The 24,406-nt window shown below is 41.3% G+C and overlaps 1 protein-coding gene across 3 annotated transcripts in view; it reads right to left on the bottom strand.

Annotated features, from left to right (window-relative positions):
- The window catches only part of SGCZ (sarcoglycan zeta), a 1,591,429-nt gene extending 1,571,213 nt beyond the window's left edge, over positions 1-20,216 (bottom strand). For all 3 annotated transcript variants that reach the window (XM_082244044.1, XM_082244043.1, XM_082244045.1), the window contains exon 1: positions 20,092-20,216. The gene's annotated coding sequence lies outside the window, so the exon portion shown is untranslated. The remainder of the gene's footprint in view (positions 1-20,091) is intronic.
- Positions 20,217-24,406: the final 4,190 nt, after the last annotated feature.

Below are 24,406 nucleotides of genomic sequence, written 5' to 3'. Positions count from 1 at the left end.
TACCATTTTCATGAATACACATTGCATAGGATGGCACAGAAAATGGATGTGATTTACTTTAACACAGCTTACACATTCTAGGAGTACAGCTATATAATATATCTGCAATTTCTACATTTACATTTTTGACAAATATTACTTTAAGAAAATATTCTACCGGTAAATTATATAGTAGTAAAGATCACAGCTAAGTTATAAAATACAGTCATATGTTTTCATGTCATTTTAGAAGGAACATAAAGTACCATTATAGTCCAGGATATTGAAAATTCTATGGCGACAATGTATAAATGCATAGGTTATCTTACTTAAAAGAAATATTTTTAATTTATTTTTTATATACAAGGAAAAAGATCACTGTCGTGTAAATAATGTTATCAATGTGTGGTAATAATAAAAAGTACTTGCTTACTTTTTCTTCTCAAAACGCAAATGCAAAGGTCAGACAAAACAATATGCTCCCTACGTTGCTGATACCTTATCTAAACAGTTATTAGAAATGCAAGGTCATCACACCTTACAGCCCACCTCCACAACCCCTGAATTACTGTACACTTTGCATTTCGTCCACTTCCTTTGATGCCATTTGGCTTTACTGCTTTTTTTTTTTTGGCTTAAATGAGCCACGTACAGAGCTCTGTATCATGTTTAATCAACATATATTTATATATAAAACAATAATATAAAAAGAGCAAGCCTTTTATATTAAGATACGCAACTAAGAAAGTTAGGAATACAGGTATAACAAAATATAACAAAAAAGAGCATTTTATATTATGATACCCAACTAAGAAATGTAAAAATATAACAAAACATATCCTAATAAGTGCTGGATTCCATCACCTTGACTATTCTAAAGCTGACCAAAAATGGAAAAAAAATGGAACGACCAAAAATGGAGCGATCTTCTTTCCTGCAACCATGTGTAGAAAATCTGGCTACAAGGAGACCATGAAGGAGGGCGTGAGCATGGCTTAAAGTGGAGTTCCAGCCTCAAAACGAAAATTTGACATCCGTTAGTAACCTGAAAAAGAATTGGATAATCACAATTTTTTTTTTTTTTGCTTTACTTACCTTGTTTTTGAAGAAAATATACTTTACCTTCCTTCCACTTCCTCCCTCTGCGGCCGTGGCTGGCGCCGTGACTTCCTTCTTGCATTGACTCCTGGAAGCCGAACTTCATTACTCCCAGGACTCAATGCAGGGCCGTCTTTTCCAATGGGCATACCCGGCGTTTGCCCGGGGGCCCCACTTGCCAAGGGGCCCCACACACATGGTTGCAATTACTGTCCCCCAACAGGCCAGAATCCAGATTACTAGATTATAGTGTAGCCAGGGCCGCTTCTCGTCACCTCTCCCACCGCCGCCTCCTTTACTGTACAGCCTGTACTGAGTGTGGAGGCGCCGCGGCTGTAGAAATACACTGCCCGACTCATCTGTCCTGACTGACAGTAGTGAGTCACTCTCTCTCTCCTCCTGAAAGTCACTCTCTCTCTCCTCCTCTCCTTCCAGTGAAAGAGGCAGCCCACACCTCTATGATCAGTTTGTGACCTGTCTGTCTCTCCCAGACTCTGTGGTGCCTGCCTGGTCCCTCCCACGATCATCCATGCTGCAAGTTACACGGACAGCCTCAGCCAGCATACCTGCTGTCCTGAAGTGGTGTGTCATGTCAGACAGTGACACTGACAGCCTGGATAGGAGACACCGCTGAGGCAGGGCTTGTTGTGTCTCCCTGGAGAGTGGAGACAGAGAGAGAGCCATTGGCAGCAGAGCCCTGGTGCTGTGCCTGGAGGTACAGTAAGTAAACACACAAAAACATATTGAGTTTATTTGACTGTATATGTACTCTGTATATAGACTTGTCTTTAAACTCCTCAAATGTATGATGGCATCCCCTCCTCGGTCCTCCACCTTCTCCTCCCCCCTCCTCATTGCCCCCTCCTCCACCCCCCTCCTGCCCCCCTCCTCCTTACCCCCTCTTCCACCCAGGCTGCTTGATTTTCTTTGTTTTTGACACTCTCTCTCCATCGACACAAGAAACAACTACCTGGAGGATATACCTTACTATATATTGGTCCCTGTAATATGTATATAGTAAGGTATATATCCTCCAGGTAGTAGTTGTACTCTCTTGTAGTATATAGTCTATATACATATTACAGGGACCAATATATAGTACAAGAGTCTCTTGTAGTATATAGTGTTACCTTTAATATGTATATAGTAAGGTATATACTCCAGGTAGTAGTTGTACTCTCTTGTAGTATATTCTCGTGGGTGATTGTGTAGGCAGGGGGCCCCAGTGCACTGCATTGCCCAGGGGCCTATAAGGCTCTTAAGATGGCACTGACTCAATGTGCCTACATCGGACCTGCTCCTCACTTCTGGTGCAGGCGCGTCATTCCCTGCTAAACAGCTTCTGGGCATGCCCAGAAGCTGCACTGGGAGTGACAAGCAGGGCCGGTGCAGGGCACTCTGGGACTCCAACGTCACCGAAGAGGACACAGAAGAGGATGCTCTGGCTTCAGCTGCCCACACCTGAGATGGCAGCGCTGGACAAGACATTTTCAAGGTAAGTATTTCTTCTAAAAGGTAAGTGAACCTGGGGAAATTTCAGAGGCTATCGTTGCTGAAATGCACTAGCCCTGACTGTCCCGGGGGTATTTTTATCGGAAAAACATTTTGAGGCCGGAACTCCGCTTTAAGGAGCCTAATGATGTGCAAGTGGCTGCTAAACTACCCCTTCCATCAGTGCTGTGGGGAGACCAGACACAATTGCACATTTATGAATGTTTCATTTCTAGCAAATAAATATTATACTATACTATACTATACAAGCTCTGATAGGCATATCAGAAAAATTTTATTGTGTACACATGTGCAGTCAATAAAGTAATTATACAGGATTTGTAGCAAAAAAAACCTTGCCAGTTTTATAGTGTAAATGCGTAACCTCATCCTTACTCTGAATGTACTCACTTGTCATCCCTCCATGCAGGGAAGAAGATCAATGCTAGAAAAGTTAGAAAACAGTAGTGCATTGTCAATCATATGGTGTGGGCGGAGATGCATTTGGCTTCACAATGACAGGCAATAGGAAAAACTGATTTTAAACAGTTTTGCTCATTTTGCAAGGGAAAATAGGAAACCCATCTTCCCATCTTTCAGCGACACAAACCCCAAAATGCAGTGGAGGTTTTTGGGCTCAAATTACCTCTAATGAGCTGTTTTACAGCAGTATGAATTGAAAGCTGCTCATCTTTTTCAAAATGGCTTAGTTCCACCCCATAGACCATTAGTTTAAATAGGTTGAGACTGGAGTCACTTTACAGAAGATGAAATCAAGTAGCTTCTTGGGCAGCTTTCAGACAATTCTCTGACCAATATTATTGTTCCAAACTCTAGCAATGAACAACCCTGGATCCTAATTCCTTTATTTTTTTTTTTTGTTTTGTCTTTTTCCCATTTCTCTGGTTATTTGTTACTCAATTTAAACAAAGAGGATTCTATGAGACAATCACGGCCAGTAGACTGTTACTTTCTTTCAATCTATGGCTGGATAAAAACAGTAATTTCCCTTTCTTACTAAAGATTTTACTGCAAATTACATGACAGATTGAAGAGCATGTACAGTATGCTATGTTTCTATGGGAAGACAATATAGAATATTCCTTCCATGACTTGTATATGTCATGGTCTGTTAAATTTCAGTAATCTAGTTACAGTCTATAAATAAAGAATTGAAAAAAAAAAGAACAGTTCTCTCAACAGGGGTCCAAGGAGGAATAAACTCTGCAGCTCAGTGTAAGGAAAATTGTTTCCTATGTTTTATGAACATTATTAATCTATTGAATTTGTGTTTAATTTGAATGATCAGTGATGGTATACAGGTATATAATGTAACAACGTGCCTGTAAAATAAATAGCGCTGTATCACTACAGTAGTGGTGGCGTGCCTTCAGAGTGGCTTCCTAATTTCAAATGAGAGTAGCGTTCAATCAATGATAAAACATATTGAACATTCCTAAACAAGCCCACCTGAATGTTGGTTACTACAGTACTATTAGCTATAATCTGCAATAAATGTGTTGCCAACACTCATAATTTTGAAAGCCACTTGAATAACTGGTGAAAATTGTTCAACATTTCTAAACAAGTCTAGTTTAATGTGAATACCTGCCACTAGTTAACTATGGAAACATAGGGGAAAAAAAACATGGTAAAACGGTGGTAAATGTTGAGACTTAAATATAATCAAAAATATTCTGATCTGAGGCCAGTTGGGCAGTAGGAAGGCTACCAGGGTACTATGATCTTTTGGGTGAAATGTTCTGCTTTAGAAGTCATGAAAGGTGGACCCTTAATGTTCATACATTGGGATTCAATTGACAATGTAGCCAATTAATTTTCCTTCTATGTACTGCTTTTTGAGAATTAGGTCATATGTGAACTACTTTGCACAATCAAATTATTAATCATTAGTTTAAACATATTTTTTCCAGATTTTCCTTTTCTTTTTTTATTTTAACAACATTTTTATTTTATTTATTTTTTTTTTTTTACAATACATAAAAGATACATGGTACAAATATAGTCTGAATACAAGTAGCTATGATTGGCCTCATCCAAAGCCATAGTACATATAAATGCATTGTGTCTAATATTAATCACCATAACAAGAGGTCAAAACTGAAGAGCATAAAAGGAAACGACAGCCATTAGCTATTGGCTTCTTCAACCCTGAAGAACTCCTATGTGATATCAAATTGGAGAAAACATAGAAGGAATAAATGAAGAACTGTTAATTGACTCATTCCTATTCTATTTGGGTTGAAAAAAACATTCAAAATACATTTCCAACTGCTAAGATGGTCACTGTGTTGAAATCCTGCTAATCACTCGTTGGTTATGTCACAATACAGTATCGGCACCACTTAATATAAATAAATAAATAAAAAAAACACTAAAAAACATTATTTCTAATGCTTAATACCTACATACCAGTAAAGAATTGTCAATAATGTTACAAGAGCCCGTTTATCCTGCAGTCATCACCATCGTGACGTACATGCTACTGAATACTAGGTGACACTTACAAAGTGAACCGTATAAAATTTTATGGTTATGTTTGTATAACAATAGGGCCAAAACTGTCCTAAGTGTTGTTGGATTTGTGAAGCATAGGTTATGCATCAAGCTTTTGCTTAACCAAAATCAAATGTTGCAAGAACGCTATCACCTACCATGAACTGGGACAATAAAAAAGCTTTCAGTGGATTAAAAATATTGAAGATGCTGATCTCATCTTCAATTCAATGAGCATGATGCTGTTATTTGAATATATGTTTTAGGGATAAAGGTTGGGAGAAATCACTGTGCTGAGATGTGTCACTCCAAACATGTGCAGGGTATTGCTGCATGATCTCTTGTTACTATCAAGAGGCTTATCATTTAAAATACATCAGCATGATAGAAACTAAAGCAAGGAAAAAACAAATGCACAGTGCACATATAGATGTGAATGCATTTTGGTCAGTCAAACCTACCATTCACAATGTTCTGGATATGTGGGAGGGCAACTGGGTGTACAAACAGTGCACAGCCTGACTTGTCGAGATTGTAAACAGAATGGCCAACCTAGTGCTGATGCTCAGATGCCTCTCTGTGCTTTCAATCATTACAGCTGGTACTGTCAATAAAATGTTTTTAAAATGCAAAGCATCGTCATCTTTAATATTGTTTGTACTCTGGGCAAACATTTTCTTGCCATCCACACCCCCCACATGCAATTTTGGTCTCCACCTGCTCTGAGACATACACTAAATAGCAACTAGACTCAAAACCAGTTTACTACAGCAGATCAGGCAGCGATTGTGACTTAGTTGCCAGAGGTTACAAAATATCATTACCCCTCATTGACTGATTGCTAGAGGTTACAGCACACATTACGGTTCGCTGATTAGTTGTTAGAGGTTACAGCACATTATTTCTGCTTGCTCATTGGTTGCTAGAGGTTGCTTCACATCCTTACCACTCCCTGATTGGTTGCTAGAGGTTACTGAAAAACCTTACTGCTCACTGATTGGTTGCTTGAGGTTACATCACATCCTTACCACTCACTGATTGGTTGCTAGGGGTTTCTGTGCATCCTTACTGCTGACTGAATGGTTGCAGCCCACAGCATTTTCCTATACTTCAGAGTTCCCACTTACATCAGGGCCTGCTTGCCTGGCTGCAGGAAATGTCATAACAAGTATGCAGCCATCGAAGTCAGAACTCTGGATCAGCATGCTTTGTCTCAGGTTGACTTAGCTTGGCAGCCAGGCAGCTGACATTTTCAAAAGAAGTAGCTCCCCATATTAGGTCAGAGAACAGGCTGGGCTCTGTGGTACCTGTAGGGGGGGTGGTGTTGCTGCTGCTCCCAGACTCCCTCCATCCTCCTCTGCCAACTGAAGAGCAGCACATAGTTCTCTATACACCGTAACCCCAAAAGCCCACTTCACCACATAGGGAACTGGAACTGCCCCCTTTAGGTTACCCACACACAGCTCAAAATTTGAAAAAAATCACCAAGCTGTCTGCATTAAGAAGTTCCCCCAGTAACATGGCCCCAGATAGAAAGTTCCTACAGCACAGTCCCAATGTAGTCTACTGGGTTTCTTGGCTGGCCAGCCAGCCAGTTCTCCCGTTCCTGACTCCCCCTCCTTTCTGTGCATAATATAATCATGTGACTGCCCACTGTCCAAGCCTGCCCCAGTATTCTGGCACACGCTCAAGAACAGCTGCTTTGGGCCCCACACAGCTGCCCCTTTTTCCTCAAGTTAAAGATAGTCCTGATGTAAATTCAGCTAATACCAGTAGGTTTGATAACCTTATTGTGTACAAGAATGTATATTATCAGATAAGCAGTTCCTATAGTATAGAAAACAGGTGTGATATTAGTTGAATAACCATGCACAGGTGAGCAGTGACTCTAACTGAACCCCAAAGACTTACATTAATTCAGGCTGTAAATTGGTAGCACAATCAAATGCCTGTACTGGAAGACATAGCCAGCAAGCAGGCTGGTAATAAATACTTCAGTGTTTTAGATGCCAGGTCGGATTATTGAGTAGACAAGGACCACCACATTGAAAACACTATAAGGAAGGCATCACTTTACCTTCAAATCATTTTGCATTTAATTTACACAAAAAGCTTTTCCAAGAACCACATTGCGGGATCCAGATCGGGCCTAGGTAAGTATTTAGGGGGGTTGGAGGGATAGCTAACCATGGAAGTTTTTTTTACCATAATACAGAGAATGTAATAAGATAAAAAACCTTAAACCTTTACAACCAATTTAGGATTACAAATTAAGATTAAGCAATAACATTTGTGTCGGTCCTCAGGTACCAGAGACAAATGGAGCAATGGCCATGCGTGTGCGCTAGAATACATTAACATAGGGACTACAAACTTTGTAAAGCAGCCACTGTTGTGTACTTTACATATTTTTCCTCGGAAAAAAGGATATTACTTGGTGTGGTAAACCCACGGTGGCAACAAAACAGGGCAACAATAATAATATTTTATTAGGGTGTGTATTAAGATCGATGTTGCTATTATGGCATTCATAGTTATAGTTAGATTTGGGAAGCACAGTTTTTATTTCAAGCATGTCTTCTTTTTCCAAACTTTCTCTAGATGCAAAGCAAATGTAAAATTACAACTATGGCCACACAGATCCTAAACTTTAATCTCATTCTCAAGTCTGAAGAAGTTCATGCTGTTTTAAGTTCCTTTGATATTCTAATCTGGGTTGTGCTTTTCGGAGAGATGCAGTTTTGCAGAAATATATGTTAGTAAAATTAAAACTTACCTCTTTTTGAAAACATGTAAATATATTGAATATATTAGTATCATTAGATAAAAGCTACATACACTAAAACTTGAATGTTGATATCTCCTGAAGTTCATAGGTAACATTAATGTAAGAGAAACAGAAAGTCTGGAGAGAATTCACCATTTCTTGAAATTCTTGAAAACATGCATTGTATAATTAAACTTACACAAGAATAAGCTCAACTAAAAATAAATAAATACTATGCATAATATGATGAAATAAAGCTATAACCCATAGCATCCACACAGTTTTCACCTATTTTTCAGTGAATATATAATTTTTTGCTGTAAGTGTCTATTTTTTCTGCTTTTAAAATAAGTCAAACACATGTGCAGTTACAGTAAGTGGATGAGATAAATTCTTTGGTGTTTGAAAAATACATCTTCCCAGGTGAAAGGTTTTGTTTTCTTTTTAAATCATGTTTTTACACTTTTGCAAATATTAATATCATTAAGGGGAAGTTATAGTAAAGGTTATAATACAATAATATTGCTCCCTAAAGTGAATTAAATATCAGCTTTCAAATACAGCGGCTGACCCCCACAGCTGATGTCTGTTTGAGATGAAACACATAGTGGCATGGACGGGGCGTGTGACGTCATCATGCTTTTTTGGAATATCAGAAGTACTAATTGGCAACACTAACTGCAGCATAATGATGTGCTCTTTTTATATTAACATGTCAGTACCTTTTACCTGTTTTAAACAAAGAGATTCCTACAGATTTACACTGAATGATTCAATGCACACTTGGCTTAAAAATGCTCGTTCCCTTGGCAGAAAAAACATACAGTATCTCACAAAAGTGAGTACACCCCTCGCATTTTTGTAAATATTTTATTATAACTTTTCATGTGACAACACTGAAGAAATGACACTTTGCTACGATGTAAATTAGTGAGTGTACAGCTTGTATAACAGTGTAAATTTGTTGTCCCCTCAAAATAAATCAACACACAGCTATTATTGTCTAAATCGCTGGCAACAAAAGTGAGTACACCCCTAAGTGGAAATGTCCAAATTGGGCCCAAAGTGTCAATATTTTGCCACCATTATTTTCCAGCACTGCCTTAACCCTCTTGGGTATGGAGTTCACCAGAGCTTCACAGGTTACTGCTGGTGTCCTCTTCCACTACTCCATGATGACATCACGGAACTGGTGGATGTTAGTGACCTTGCGTTCCTCCACCTTCCAGAAGATATATTTGGCGTAAAAACAACACTGCACATTACCAAAAGAACACCATACCCACAGTGAAGCATAGTGGTGGCAGCATCATGCTTTGGGGTTGTTTTTCTTCAGCTGGAAGAGGAGCCTTAGTCAAGGTAGAGGGAATTATGAACAGTTTCAAATACCAGTCAATATTGTCACAAAACCTTCAGGTTTCTTCTAGAAATCTGAACATGAAGTGGAATTTCATCTTTCAGCATGACAACAACCCAAAGCATACATCTAAATCAACAAAGAAATGGCTTCATCAGAAGAAGATTGAAGTTTTGGAATGGCCCAGCCAGAGCCCAGACCTGAATCTGATTTAAAATCTGTGGGGTGATCTGAAGAGGGCTGTGAACAGTACATGCCCTCGCAATCTGACAGGTCAAGATGCGCCATGCTGATAGACTCATACCCAAAAAGACTGAGTGCTGTAATAAAATCAAAAGGTGCTTCAACAAAGTATTGGTTTAAAGGTGTGTACACTTATGCAACCATATTATTTATTATTTTATTTTACTTCCTGAACATAGATGGCACGGAGGCAGTTTTAGGTGTGTGTGTGAGTGTATGAGAGAGAAAGGGAGCAATTGTGTGTAATGTGAGCTTCAGGTATTTAACACTATAAATAATAGGGTTTTTTTTTTCAGCAAATCAGTTAAGGTTAACCTGGTAAACATATGAACAGCTGCATACAGATTCACCTGTTTATAGGAAAAGATTAAAAATGGAGGTTTGTCCAAATGGAATATTTCATATTTACAAAACCAGGAAAAAATGAAAAAAAGTGAAGTTATTTTTCTGTCCTTAACATAATAAACAATTCACTGTATATAATGTACCTTTCAACTCATCCAAATTGTTCACATATTTTATATCTGAGAATTCCTTAACCTGACTATTCTCCTTAGAAAAGTCACTGAGGTCTATCTGAAAGCTTTGATATGTTTCTGAGCAGGTCTAGTTTGTGAAGCAAAAAATAATATGTTGTACATCACAGGATGGTTTTCTTTTTTTCTTGTAGCAGCGCTAGGAAATGAAAGTACAAGTTCCCTTTTTAAGTTGACCTTATCTGGCCTAAAGCATTTTTAAAGTAATGACAATGCTGAAGCTTAAGTACAGGTGCCTCTAAGTGCCATCAACAAGAAGACCCCTGTGTTGCTTTTTACCCCACTGGACTCTAGGCCGTGCCAACTCCTGTCAATTTACCATCCAATGCCAGAATTTTAGTAGACAGTAGAGGTCCTGGTATTTGACATTTGAATGGCAGGGGCAGGGTTTAAAATCAGGATAAACAGAGCTTATTCTATACTTTGGCAGAAGTTGAGGTCCTACATACAGCCTTGGTCTAGAACCAAAGTTGGCTCTATAGAGACATTGATATGGATCTGATGACTAACAGTTACCACACAGTGTCTGCACATGAAAATGGTTGTTTTAAGTCAAGGCAACTTCACTGGAAGTAGAAACTTTCTACTGCCACCTCTTTACAGTGCTTTCTAATACTGCTGTGCACACACACTGTAATGTTTGCCCAGGGCCTGCCAGCTTTTACAGGCCATGGTTCTGGCTTTTTCTCCATGTATTTTTTAGGTTTCTAAGGCCCTTTTCACACCTGATTGTTTTTCAGCTCGTAAATGCTCATCTCAAGTCCCCAAACGTCCAACAAGAAAAATCCTATTCATTTCAATGGCCCCTGTTCAGATACGAGCGTTTTGTCGCCTGAAGCAAAATGCCTGAAGCTCAAAAAAGTATAAGAGCTTCTTTTTTTGGCTGATTACAAGCGTTTTTGTTAGATGTCAATACCTGCCTCCAAACACCTGCAAAAAATGCCTGAAAATGCCTGAAAAAAGCCCCCAAAAAATGCCTGTTTCATAGACATGTCTTTGAAAACGCCCATTAAGGCGGGCGAAACGCGTAGATGCACTTCCTGTTGACGGCATACCACACAGCGTCACTTCCTCCATCTCATGGAACGCAAGCTAGCTAGCGATCCCGGAATTGGACGCATGCTACGTTTCATGTGGTTTTTATAACGATGTCTACCCTATTTACGCTTGTGAGTAGTTTTTTACTTATTACACTTAATAAAAGTTGCTACGGGCTTCACTATGTTTGGCTCCTTCCCTTCCTTTTGAATATATAATCGAGAAGGACCATTAGTAAAGGTTGGAGGCTCGTCTGGTGACATACGGATCCATCCACAGGGCTGTATTGGAGAGTCCATGGTTGTTAAGGCTTGATTACCTATAACATCTGGTGAGTGGATCCCCAAAAGGGGCCGTTTGGAGCACTTTTTACCACAGTTTGGAGCACTTTTTACCACAGTGTGGAGCACCTCAAGCACCTTTTTTTCCAGCACCTTATTTTGAATGCATTAATAGACTTATAATTTTGGACTGCACTTTATTTTGCACTGAATCACTTTGACACTTAGCATTTTGTTCATTGCACTTTATATTGTGATATATATATTAATTTTTATGGTCATATTTCAGCACAAAGCATTTTGCACTTTACATTGTGATAGACTGTATATTAATTTTTATTGCCATATTTATTATCCAGTGCACTTTATATTGATCACTATTTGAGGATTACATTTAATTATTTATTACTTTCCTGGTAGCGCTGTCATATAATATTTTCATACTTCCTTTTAAGATTAGTTCAACATCACCCATGTTTCGAACACTGTTTCGGGTAGGCACATCCAGGTTGAATTGCTGGCCAGCCTCTTTTTTCTTTCACAGATTTCCATGATAAGATTTCCTTGCAGTTATTTTTTGTCTCTGCAGACTTCTGCAAGGCCATGAAGACAGAGCCATTCTCTCAGTTAGATTTCCAAAATATAAATCGATTTAGGGATCAACTCACATTTGGATCTTTAAAGAAAACATGTCTTGGGATAAACATGGAAACTGCCATTGCTGACTTCTCATTCTGCAAACACATGTAACTGACTGTCATGCTGTTTCTTTTGCTTCAATTCAGAATTATGCAGATATGGATTTCTTGTTCTTGGTCAGTGGTAAGCATTGGAGCCAGAAGATCAGCAATGCCAACCAGGTAAGTTTGATTTCAGGAAGAGACAATTTATGGTAGCTCATAGACCTCCCTTACATAGGTTTTCTTTAACAGCCATAGCAGTGGGTCAAATATGGGAATTCTAGAAGGGATATATCATTGATGGAATCAGTTACCAAATATTATACAAAAATGTTTTTTTTTTCTTATTATGTGTATACAGCCTCACTGGAACTGTGAAAATTGGATGAAGGCAGGCTTGGAGGTTGCTACAAATCTACCCTGGGTTACTGTTTGCTTGTAAGGACAATTGCTATACCAAATAAGGGGTATTTCCTGTGTACTTTAATAGCCATGGCAGTGGCACATCTAAAAAAGCTTGGTAGGGATATATCAATGCTGGATTCATTGGCCAAATACTAAACCACACAAAACTAAAACATCAGGGAAAACATGGTAAAAGTAGTTGGACATGCAGCATTCAAGTTGCTAAAAGTAAGGATGTCTTAGAGCCGGTTCACACTGGGGTGACTCCAAGTCTCCCCGACTTTGAGCCGCCCCGTGCAGCACAACTTCATCGCGGCTTGCAAACGACTTCTATAATAGAAGTCAATGCAAGCCGCTCCGATGTCGCCCCGAAGTAGTGCAACTTGAGTCGCTCTGATTAGAACGGTTCCATTGCACAGAATGGAGCACGACTTGTCAGGCGACCAAGTCGCCTGACAAGTCGTGGAAGTGTTAACCGGGTCTAAGTCTATCAGTATCTGGTTTAGTATAACAATTTTACTAAACAAAAAAAAACAAAAAACATACAGTACTATGGGTATTCCAACTTGAGTCCAGAATAGTTGCTGATATGTAACTGTGGGGTTGATTTACTAAAACTAGTGAGTGCAAAATCTAGTGAGGCTGTGCATGGTAGCCAATTAGCTTCAAACTTCCGCTAGTAATAAAACCTGAAAGCTGATTGTTTTCTATGCAGAGCTGCGCCAGATTTTGCACTCTCCAGTTTTAGTAAATCAACCCCACTGTCTGTAGTCTTCCTACTTTTCCAATATGATGGATTTTCAATAGGTTTAATTCATCAGAACAGAAGAAGAGCTATGTTTTAATTACAAAGAAGATGTTGGTTACAGTTAAAACTGGATAATGAAGGAGGCTCCTATGGTCCATAGGGACTTCCTATTTTGGAATTAGTGGCCAAAGGCAAAAACACATTTTTAAACTAAAAGCAATCTCTATTCTGTTTCACAGTGTGCTCTACATTCTTTTCAAAGGAGAACTTCAGGCAAAACACACAATTTACTAATGAATATGCATGATGACTAGTAATTTACCTGCACCCTTTGATGCATGTTTTGGAAAAAAAAAATCATTGCTTCTGAAAGTTCTGTTCCCACGGCACACATCAATGCCATTCTGTACCACAATATGTCTGTATGGTTTAAACAGAAATTATATATTACACATAGTACTATTTAGTCCAACCCTGAACTCTTTCTCAGTCAAATTCCTCCAACTGGAAAATTTTCATTCACCCGAAATGTATGCAATTTAAACTAGGCAAAACGAGACGTTCCTACACACAAACTTAGTATTAATATAGCTTAATGTTACATAGTTACATAGTTAGTGAGGTTGAAAAAAGACATCAGTCCATCCAGTTCAACCTATGATGTGTGTGTGTGTTTGCTTTTAACCGTACATCGTATACCCCTGTATGTTGTTGTCTCTAAGGTGCCCATCTACTAGTTTTTTGAAACTATCGATGCTCCCTGCTGATACGACTGCTTGTGGAAGAGAATTCCACATCCTTACCGCTCTTACAGTGAAGAACCCCTTACGCACTTTAAGGTTAAACCGCCTTTCCTCTAGTTTTAGTGAGTGGCCACGTGTCTTATTGTATCTCCTTTCTCTGAATAGTTTGTTCCTTATGCTAGGGTCGCCAGTACAGTATTTGTACATTGATATCATATCAATCAACATTGTACATGTTGATTTCTATACTGACTAAAAGATGCAAACAAGTTGTATTTTTTGTATCTTTATATCTTATTGATTAAAGTGACCCAGTCAACCCACAAAAGAAGTCAAGATAAAAGCATCCTGTAAAATAGGAGCTCATATATTCACCTCTCTGGCATGCCCATGCAAAAACAACTTGCTCAGAAATACTTACACTTATACTCAGGGCTTTTTTTCTCCGAAAATAGGTGCGGGAACTCAACCACGACCTTCGCCCCAATACACATACACCCTCCAAACTGCATCAAATAGTGGGTGTGGTCACATTTTTCTAACAGTGAGAGAGTCATACAGGAGCATTAAATATTAGGAGTGCATAATGGGCAGAGTATGTGGGGGTTGGTGTGTGTTACACACAGAGTGCAGAGTTTAGGGGTGTTCTGCATACAGAGTGCAGAATTCAGGGTGCTCTACACACAGAGCCACCCTCCACAGCTGCCTACTTCTGCATCCCCCATCGGCATCTCACGCCCCCCCCCTCTTCAGCTCGGACCTCTGCCTCCACTGCCCCCACCCCCCCTCTTTAAAAGCTCCATTATCTTCCACATGTCTTACTTTTGTTGCTGTATTAAGATTAAGCTTCCAGCTGGCTATAGTAGTACCACCCCACACACTGTAGGTGGTTCCGCCTCTTTCACTTGCAGGGGGATCATCCAATAGGGGTGTCGGTATCCACACTCCACCCTGGGCACCTGCATCTCCCCTTGTTCCCCTCCCGAACCCCGTAGGAGATGCTTAGGAGATCAGATCTGTGGGAGCCGTTGGGAGACAAGCTGTCACTTGTAAACACAGAAGCCATAACTCTGTCTTTACAAGTAATAGCGGTGAGCAGAGAGCAGAGAACCTGAGCCAGAGGTGGTGGAACTGAGTTTCACCAAGTTCCAGCTGAAACAAAAGCCCTGCTTATACTTACTAAAAAGTAATCATAATCTTATGTTAACAAATCTTACTAGGATCAGTTAATAGTGGGTAATTTAAACAGTCAATGTCCGTCTGACCCTTCCCTTCACCCGAAATTAAATGACTGAATGCCTAGGCATGTAGGTACATGAGGAACACTGGTGGGAACTAGGAGTGGCATTTTTTTAGGAGAGTTAAGCACTTCAGTTCTTCTATTATTCTTGGTTTAACCAACCATGGAAGATTGCTAAAATTAAAAGCCACCCAAAATTTTACAAGAACAGCAAAGGGCTTCTGTCAAGCTTTTATTTCACTTGATAACCAATTTGGGGATACTTTTTCTCGTTTTCTGACCCAATGACACGAGGACAAAATATGTGGAGGATGTGTGTCAATGGCAACTCAAAGGATTCTAACCTTTCCGACCACACTAAAATATGTTTGTGCTGCTGTGTTTGCTCCCTTTGGAGATTCTCCCTAGTCTCTCTGTCTCTAGGAAAGGAAGTGAGGGGAAATCTCTTTTACTGAGGAAATCTACAGAAGATCTAATCCTCCACATCAAACACTAAATCAAGTGTGGCTAGAGCTAAACAAAATTTGCTGATACAACTATTCACATAAAGCTTATTGCAATGAAAAATGCAAAGGACTACATACTGCCCAACTGGAGATATTAGGGGATTCCACCAGACCTCATTTTTACATATTTTCCTTAGAAAACTTTCAACACAGTATTTCCTCATACTGAGAAATTAAACAAATCGTGTTGTTACAATAATGATATTGTCAAGTTGTAGCAATACCTAGAACAGGGGGTTCCAGGTTACGGGAAGAGATACAGTACCATCAATTCTATATTATACTAATACATTACCTGTCTGAAAGTAACCCAAAATTGAGTAAGTTAATTTAGTGGATCAAGACCATTACTGCTCAGTCAAAAATGATAAAAAAGAAGAAAAATGGTGCAAAAGAAAAAAGTTTAAACCACGGTCTTATCTTAGCCTTCAAAAACGACAGGCATTTTGCAGGAACTCCACATAGCCATGTGTTTATTTTCAAGCGAAATAGGTTATGACGGTTTTGTATTTATTCATCAATCTTCATGTAGTGGCTTAACAGCATTAATGTATTATACCATATTATGCATGGAGCTGTGTAGATGTTTCCATTATTACAATACAGCACTACAATAAATCAGCCGGATCCATTTCATTATTAAATCAATGTCATGTGGCCATCGAGATTCAATGTTATGTTTTTAAAAAAAATAAAATCTTGACTATTGATAAGCGAATGATGCTTAGCAAGACACAAGAGGCAGTGCGAGCTTCCGAAGTGTCTGTCCACAGTAAATCATCTCTAAGCACAGCCTTGCTTTGTGTTGCATGCAAACTGGATAATGTGCTATAAATAGCTGATAATCTATGGAGAAAATATGCTATATACTGTATATATTAGACTTTACACATTAAATCAAACTCGGTCGTTCCTTTACAACTGACCACTGACAAATATTTAATGATAAGCATACAGAAAAGTTAAAGGAATATTCAGCGGCAATCATAAACAAAATTAAGAATCCATATCTCTGATCCTAAATAATTAAATGGAAAATATTTATTTTTATATATAAGCTTTAAATGTATATATTTTACCACTGATCCTTGGGGCTTGATAAAATTGTGAGAAGAACATTTAGTAAGCTCTGTACTGATCGTGTCTCTGGCTGATGAGCACTGCACAGTATATACATGATCTAATCCTTTCAGTGCCTGCACTAAACTTGTCATTGCTTATAAACAGTAGCTGCTGTCACATGTGATATGTATGATCATAAAGACACCATAACAAGCACTCCATTAACGGTGACTTAAAACTATACGTGATTAGACGCTGAGAGCACCAGCCCTATGACGACCTAAACAGAACTTTTATTGGCCAAAAAAGAAGGTTAAATGACTCATCCGCACCCATATTTATTAATGTCATCTTGTGTGTCAGTGGAGTGACACCCTTCTGAATAAGGTATATTTATGATGGACCCACATCTGTTTTTATTGTGTATCCTGGCACAGATTTCTGCCTAGCTGTTCAGAAAGGGAATAATGAGGCAGTGCAGATTAACTCATGCTAATATGCTATGATTATCAGTTATAGGTGATTATGGCCCAGAAGCACCAGCAATTAGTATTAAACGGCAGGTTCACTCACTAATCAGGGCAAGCCATGGGCTGAGAGCTGGTGGCTGCTAGATGTTCACAAAAACGCTAAATGTCTGCAGCAAATGTAGTGTGAGATAGGAGTTTATCAGTACAGATATATCACCCAGGTCTGTTAGAAATATCTTCCAAGTGCAATGTAATCTTGGCTAGACAGTGCTGCTTTCCTGCTGCTGTAGCCGGCTTCACTGGTGGTGGGCAGAAGAAGCAGCTCAGTCATTACAGAGACATCAATTCTCTTCCATACTCTTCTCTGCCTTATATTTCACACCAGCAATTCACAACCTTTTCTACCCTTTAAATGTATGTATAATCTCAGGGCACCCTTTAAATGTATGCATAATCTCAGGGCACCCTTTAAATGTATGTATAATCTCAGGGCACCCTTTAAATGTATGCATAATCTCAGGGCACCCTTTAAATGTATGCATAATCTCAGGGCACCCTTTAAATGTATGCATAATCTCAGGGCACCCTTTAAATGTATGTATAATGTCAGGGCACCCTTTAAATGTATTTATAATCTCAGGGTACCCTTTAAATGTATGTATTATCTCAGGGCACCCTTTAAATGTATTTATAATCTCAGGGCACCCTTTAAATGTAGGTATAATCTCAGGGCACCCTTTAAATGTATTTATAATCTCAGGGCACCCTTTAAATGTATTTATAATCTCAGGGCACCCTTTAAATGTAGGTATAATCTCAGGGCACCCTTTAAATGTATGTATAATCTCAGGGCACCTCAGCTTAAAATCAGGTCCTTCTGTTACGTCACAAGCCCCCCTCCTTCACATCAGAGTCCCTCATTCACATCAAAGTCTGCTTCCCTCTTTCACATCAGAGTCCTCAGCTCCCCCTTTTCAGATTAGGGCCCTCACCCCCCCCCCCCCTTTCCAAGTCAGAGTCCCCATTCCACCCTTTAACATCAGGGACCTTGGTCACCCCTTTTACATCAGAGTCCTTACCCCCCTATTTCACAACACGGTCCTCGTCCCCCCCCCTTCCAAATCAGAGTCCTCATTCCACCCTTTTACATCAGGGACCTTGGTCACTACTTTTACATCAGAGTCCTTACCCCCCTATTTCACAACAGGGTCCTCACCCCCCCCCCTTTCCACATCAGAGTCCCCATTCCACCCTTTTACCTCAGGGACCTTGGTCACCCCTTTTACATCAGAGTCCTTACCTCCTCTATTTCACAACAGGGTCCTCGTCCACCCCTTTCAATATCAGAGTCTCAATTCCACCCTTTTACATCAGAGATCTCGGCCGCCCTTTTGCATCAGAGTCCTCAGTCCCTCCTTCCACATCAGAGTCCTCAGTCCCTCCTTCCACATCAGGGTCCTCACCCCCCCCCTTTTATATGAGTCATTTAAATTAGAGTTCCCATCCCACCCTTTTACATCAGGGACCTTGGTCACCCCATCACATCAGAGTCCTTACCTCCCCTATTTCACAACAGGGTCCTCACCCCCCCCCTTTCCAGATCAGAGTCCCCACTCCACCCTTTTACATCAGGGATCTTGCCGCCCTTTCCCATCAGAGTCCTCAGTCCCTCCTTCCACATCAGAGTCCTAAATCCCTCCTTCCACGTCAGAGTCCTCAGTCCCTCCTTCTACATCAGAGTACTCACTCCCTCCTTCCACATCAGAGTCCTACCCCACCCCCTTTTATACCAGTCATCAGTAATTGCTTCCTTTCACATCTTAGTCCCCCATTCACATCAGAGTCCTTGGTTCCCCTTTCACATCATAGTTCTCCCTCCCCCACCTTTTACATCAGGGTCCCCCACCCCCCCCTTTTTAAATTAAAGTCCTCAGTCCCCCTTTTAAATCAGATTCCTCAGCCTGAACCTCCACCCTTTATACCAGAGTCTTCATCTGCCCTCCCTTTTAAATGAGTCATCAGCAATTGCCTCCTTTCACATCAGTGCCCCCCCCCATCATTGTCTCCACCCCCTACCTTTTATATAAGGGTGCCTTGACCCCCCCCCCTCTTTTACATCACAGTCTTCAGCTCCCCCTCCCCCTTTTTTAGATCAGCGTCCTCTAAAAAACACGGTTCTCATGCACCCACCTTCTTTTAAATAAGAGTTTTTAGAGACCCCCCCCCTTTTCTTTAAATGAGTCATCAGTAATTGCATCCTTTCACATCAGAGTCCATGGTTCCCCCTTTCACATCCTAGTTCTCACCCCCTACCTTTTATATCAGGGTCCTTAACCCCCCCCTCCCCCATTACATCACAGTCCTCAGCCCCCCCTTTTTTTTTCTTTAAATCAGAGCCCTCTACCCCCCTTCATAACAAAGTTCTCATGTCCCCATCTCCTTAAAACACAGTTACCCCCCCCCCTCATATCAGAGTACTCAGTACTTCCATTTCACAACAGAGTCCTCAGTCCCCCTTACTTTTAATTTAGAGTCCTCATTCCCACTTTCACATCAGAGCCCTCAGCTTGCCCATCTACACCATGGAAATGCATGGCACTGTGCAGAATGCCTGAGGGGTCCAGACAGCCCCCCAGGGTGCAGGGATACCCTTGTTGGGGATTCTGCTCTACACTTTATGGGTTTTATAAGCACAGAAACACACTTATCTGTAAAAAAAAAAAAGTTATCCAATATGATGAGCTGAGATCATTTCCATGACTCTGTCCAACACAGCATGAATGGAGCCCATAGAGAGCAGTGGGCAGCCCCCATCATCGGTCCATGGCACACGGTTGCCATGGGTTACAGCGCAGCATCACAGCTCCCTGCACTGGGAGAGCATCTGGGGGTACTTATGGAAATGAAAACCCCAAAAATCTCCGACCTACCTGTGCCGGGACTTTGTCCATGGAGAGGAAACTTGGCTCAGAGAGGAAGCTTTTCCCAAGATCTGGCCGCTCCGCTCAGCTTCATCATCCGAGCTAATCCGGGGGGTGCGGAGGAGAAGAAGCCCGGGGGGAGTCACATAGAAGCCCGGGGGGGTCACATACACCATTCACTTCACTCAGCGACAGGTGATCCCGGCACACCGACCTCCTGCGATGTCTCCGGAATATCGATGCTCACCGGGACAAATCACAGCTGCATCCTAAGCGGCTTCTCTATACAGCATCATGCGGCAAAATCCCCCCAAAATTCTACAAAGCGATCAATGATCATCCTCTATGTGTGCTGTGATCTGTACATGTCAGCTCTCATCACACTTCCAGGGGTCCCCTCCACCGATGGGCTCTGCAATGACAGATCTCCGCCAATACGGATCTCCGGCTATATAGGATCGCCGGCTATACAGGATCTCCACCAATGACAGATCCCCGGCAGTGACAGATCCCCGGCTATACAGGATCTCCGGATATACAGGATCTCCTTCTTCTCCTCGCTGGAGAGTTCGCAGAGCTGAGTCTTCCAGAGAGCAGAGAGCAGGGAGAGGGAGGCAGAGATTTGTCTCTTCTTGCTGGAGCTGTTTTACTGTCCTTCACCAGCAGGTGACTACTGACTTCCCTCCTCTCTCTCCTCTCTGGGCCAGCATTGGGGGGATTTCTCTTCTATGCTTCCATTCCCTTTACCTCCTGGGTCTTAGAGCCTCCCTTCTAACAACTGATAATCCAGCAACCACAGGAGCTCAGCCTTGCTGCCACTGGGCATTCCCAGAGTGGATGATGGCATTTGCCTTTTCAGTAGTGGCTGGATGGTCTGCAAGGCTTATATGACCTGCACACTGTATCTGTTGAGATGCAATGGTCTGCAGGCTATATGATCTGCACACTGTATCTGTTCAGCTGCAATGGTCTGCAGGCTATATGATCTGCACACTGTATCTGTTCAGCTGCAATGGTCTGCAGGCTATATGATCTGTACACTGTATATGTTCAGCTGCAATGGTCTGCAGGCTATATGATCTGTACACTGTATCTGTTCAGCTGCAATGGCCTGCAGGCTATATTATCTGCACACTGTATATGTTCAGCTGCGATGGTCTGCAGGCTATATGACCTGCACACTGTATCTGTTCAGCTGCAATGGTCTGCAGGCTATATGATCTGTACACTGTATCTGTTGAGATGCAATGGTCTGCAGGCTATATGATCTGCACACTGTATCTGTTCAGCTGCAATGGTCTGCAGGCTATATGATCTGCACACTGTATCTGTTCAGCTGCAATGGTCTGCAGGCTATATGATCTGCACACTGTATCTGTTCAGCTGCAATGGTCTGCAGGCTATATGATCTGCACACTGTATCTGTTCAGCTGCAATGGTCTGCAGGCTATATGATCTGTACACTGTATCTGTTCAGCTGCAATAGTCTGCAGGCTATATGATCTGCACACTGTATCTGTTCAGCTGCAATGGTCTGCAGGCTATATGATCTGCACACTGTATCTGTTCAGCTGCAATGGTCTGCAGGCTATATGACCTGCACACTGTATCTGTTCAGCTGCAATGGTCTGCAGGCTATATGATCTGCACACTGTATCTGTTCAGCTGCAATGGTCTGCAGGCTATATGATCTGCACACTGTATCTGTTCAGCTGCAATGGTCTGCAGGCTATATGATCTGTACACTGTATCTGTTGAGATGCAATGGTCTGCAGGCTATATGATCTGCACACTGTATCTGTTCAGCTGCAATGGTCTGCAGGCTATATGATCTGTACACTGTATCTGTTGAGCTGCAATGGTCTGCAGGCTATATGATCTGCACACTGTATCTGTTGACTTGCAATGGTCTGCAGGCTATTTGACTTGCACACTGTATCTGTTGAGTTGCAATAGTCTGCAGGCTATATGATCTGCACACTGTATCTGTTCAGCTGCAATGGTCTGCAGGCTATATGATCTACCCACTGTATCTGTTGAGATGCAATGGTCTGCAGGCTATTTAACCTGCACACTGTATATGTTGAGTTGCAATGGTCTGCAGGCTATATGATCTGCACACTGTATCTGTTGAGCGGCAATGGTCTGCAGGCTATATGATCTGCACACTTTTCATCTGTTGAGTTAGGATGGTCTGCAAGGCTTATATGATCTGCCCACTATATCTGTTGAGCTGCAATGGTCTGCAGGCTAGTTGACCAGCACGCTGTATCTGTTGAGCTGCAATGGTCTGCAGGCTATATGATCTGCACACAATATCTGTTGACCTGCAATGGTCTGCAGGCTATTTGACCTGTACACTGTATCTGTTGAACTGCAATAGGCTGACGGCTGTTTGTCCTGCACACTGTATCCGTTGAGCTGCAATGGTCTGCAGGCTATTTGACCAACACACTGTATATGTTAAGTTGCAATGGTCTGCAGGCTATATGATCTGCACACTGTATCTGTTAAGCTGCGATGGTCTGCAGGCTTTGTGACCTGCGCACTGTATCTGTTGAGCTGCAATGGTCTGCAGGCTATATGATCTGCACACTTTTTATCTGTTGAGTTATGATGGTCTGCAAGGCTTATATGATCTGCCCACTGTATCTGTTGAGATGCAATGGTCTGCAGGGAAGTTAACCTGCACACTGTATCTGTTGAGATGCAATGGTCTGCAGGCTATTTGACCTGCACAACTGTATCTGTTGAGTTGCAATGGTCTGTAGGCTATATGATCTGCACACTGTATCTGTTGAGCTGCAATGGTCTGCAGGTCATATGATCTGCACACTGTATCTGTTGAGTTGCAATGGTCTGCAGGGAAGTTAAACTGCACACTGTATCTGTTGAGCTGCAATGGTCTGCAGGCTATTTGACCTGAACAACTGTATCTGTTGAGTTGCAATGGTCTGTAGGCTATATGATCTGCACACTGTATCTGTTGAGCTGCAATGGTCTGCAGGCTATATGATCTGCACACTGTATCTGTTGAGCTGCAATGGTCTGCAGGCTTTGTGACCTGCACACTGTATCTGTTGAGCTGCAATGGTCTGCAGGCTATATGATCTGCACACTATATCAGTTGACCTGCAATGGTCTGCAGGCTATTTGAGCTGAAAAAGACTGCAGGCTGTTTGACCTGCACACTGTATCCGTTGATCTGCAATGGTCTGCAGGCTATTTGACCTACACACTGTATATGTTGAGTTGCAATGGTCTGCAGGCCATATGATCTGCACACTGTATCTGTTGAGCTGCAATGGTCTGCAGGCTATATGATCTGCACACTGTATCTGTTGAGCTGCAATGGTCTGCAGGATATTTGATCTGCCCACTGTATCTGTTGAGCTGCAATGGTCTGCAGGCTATTTGATCTGCCCACTGTATCTGTTGAGCTGCAATGGTCTGCAGGGTATTTGATCTGCACACTGTATCTGTTGAGCTGCAATGGTCTGCAGGCTATTTGACCTGCACACTGTATCTGTTGTGCTTTAATGGGCTGCATGCTTTATGATCTGCACACTGTATCTGTTGTGCTGCAATGGTCTGCAGAATCTGTTAGCTGCACACTTTTTATCTAAGTAATCTTTTTATCTATCTAAGTAATAATGGTCTGCAAGGCTATATGATCTGCACACTGTATCTGTTGAGTTGTAATGGTCCGCAGGCTATATGATCTGCACACTATTCGTTGAGCTGCAATGGTATTCAGGCTATATTATCTGGACACGTTTTATCTGTTGAGCTGCAATGGTCTGCAGGCTATATGATCTGCACACTGTATCTGTTGAGTTGCAATGGTCTGCAGTCTATATGATCTGCACACTGTATCTGTTGAGTTGTAATGGTCTGCAGGCTATATGATCTGCACACTATTCGTTGAGCTGCAATGGTATTCAGGCTATATTATCTGGACACGTTTTATCTGTTGAGCTGCAATGGTCTGCAGGTTATATTATCTGCACACTGTATCTGTTGAGTTGCAATGGTCTGCAGGCTATATGGTCTGCACACTGTATCTGTTGAGTTGTGATGGTCTGCAGGCTATATGATTTGCACACTGTATTTGCTGAGCTGCAATGTCATGCAGGCTATATGATGTGCACTTTCTATCTGTCGAGCTGTGATAATCTGCAGGCTATATGATCAGCCTTTTATATCTGTTGAGCTGCAATAATCTGACTTTATGATCTGCACACTGTATCTTTTGTGCTACAATAGTTTTCAGGCTATATAATCTGCACACTGTATCTGTTGAGCTGAAATAATCTGCGGACTA

Source organism: Pelophylax lessonae (genome assembly GCF_965119305.1).
Source record: "Pelophylax lessonae genome assembly, chromosome: 1".
Classification (NCBI taxonomy): Eukaryota; Metazoa; Chordata; class Amphibia; order Anura; family Ranidae; genus Pelophylax; species Pelophylax lessonae.
Note: the sequence above shows the minus strand (reverse complement) of the source record. Positions and strands in the feature narration are given on the sequence as shown.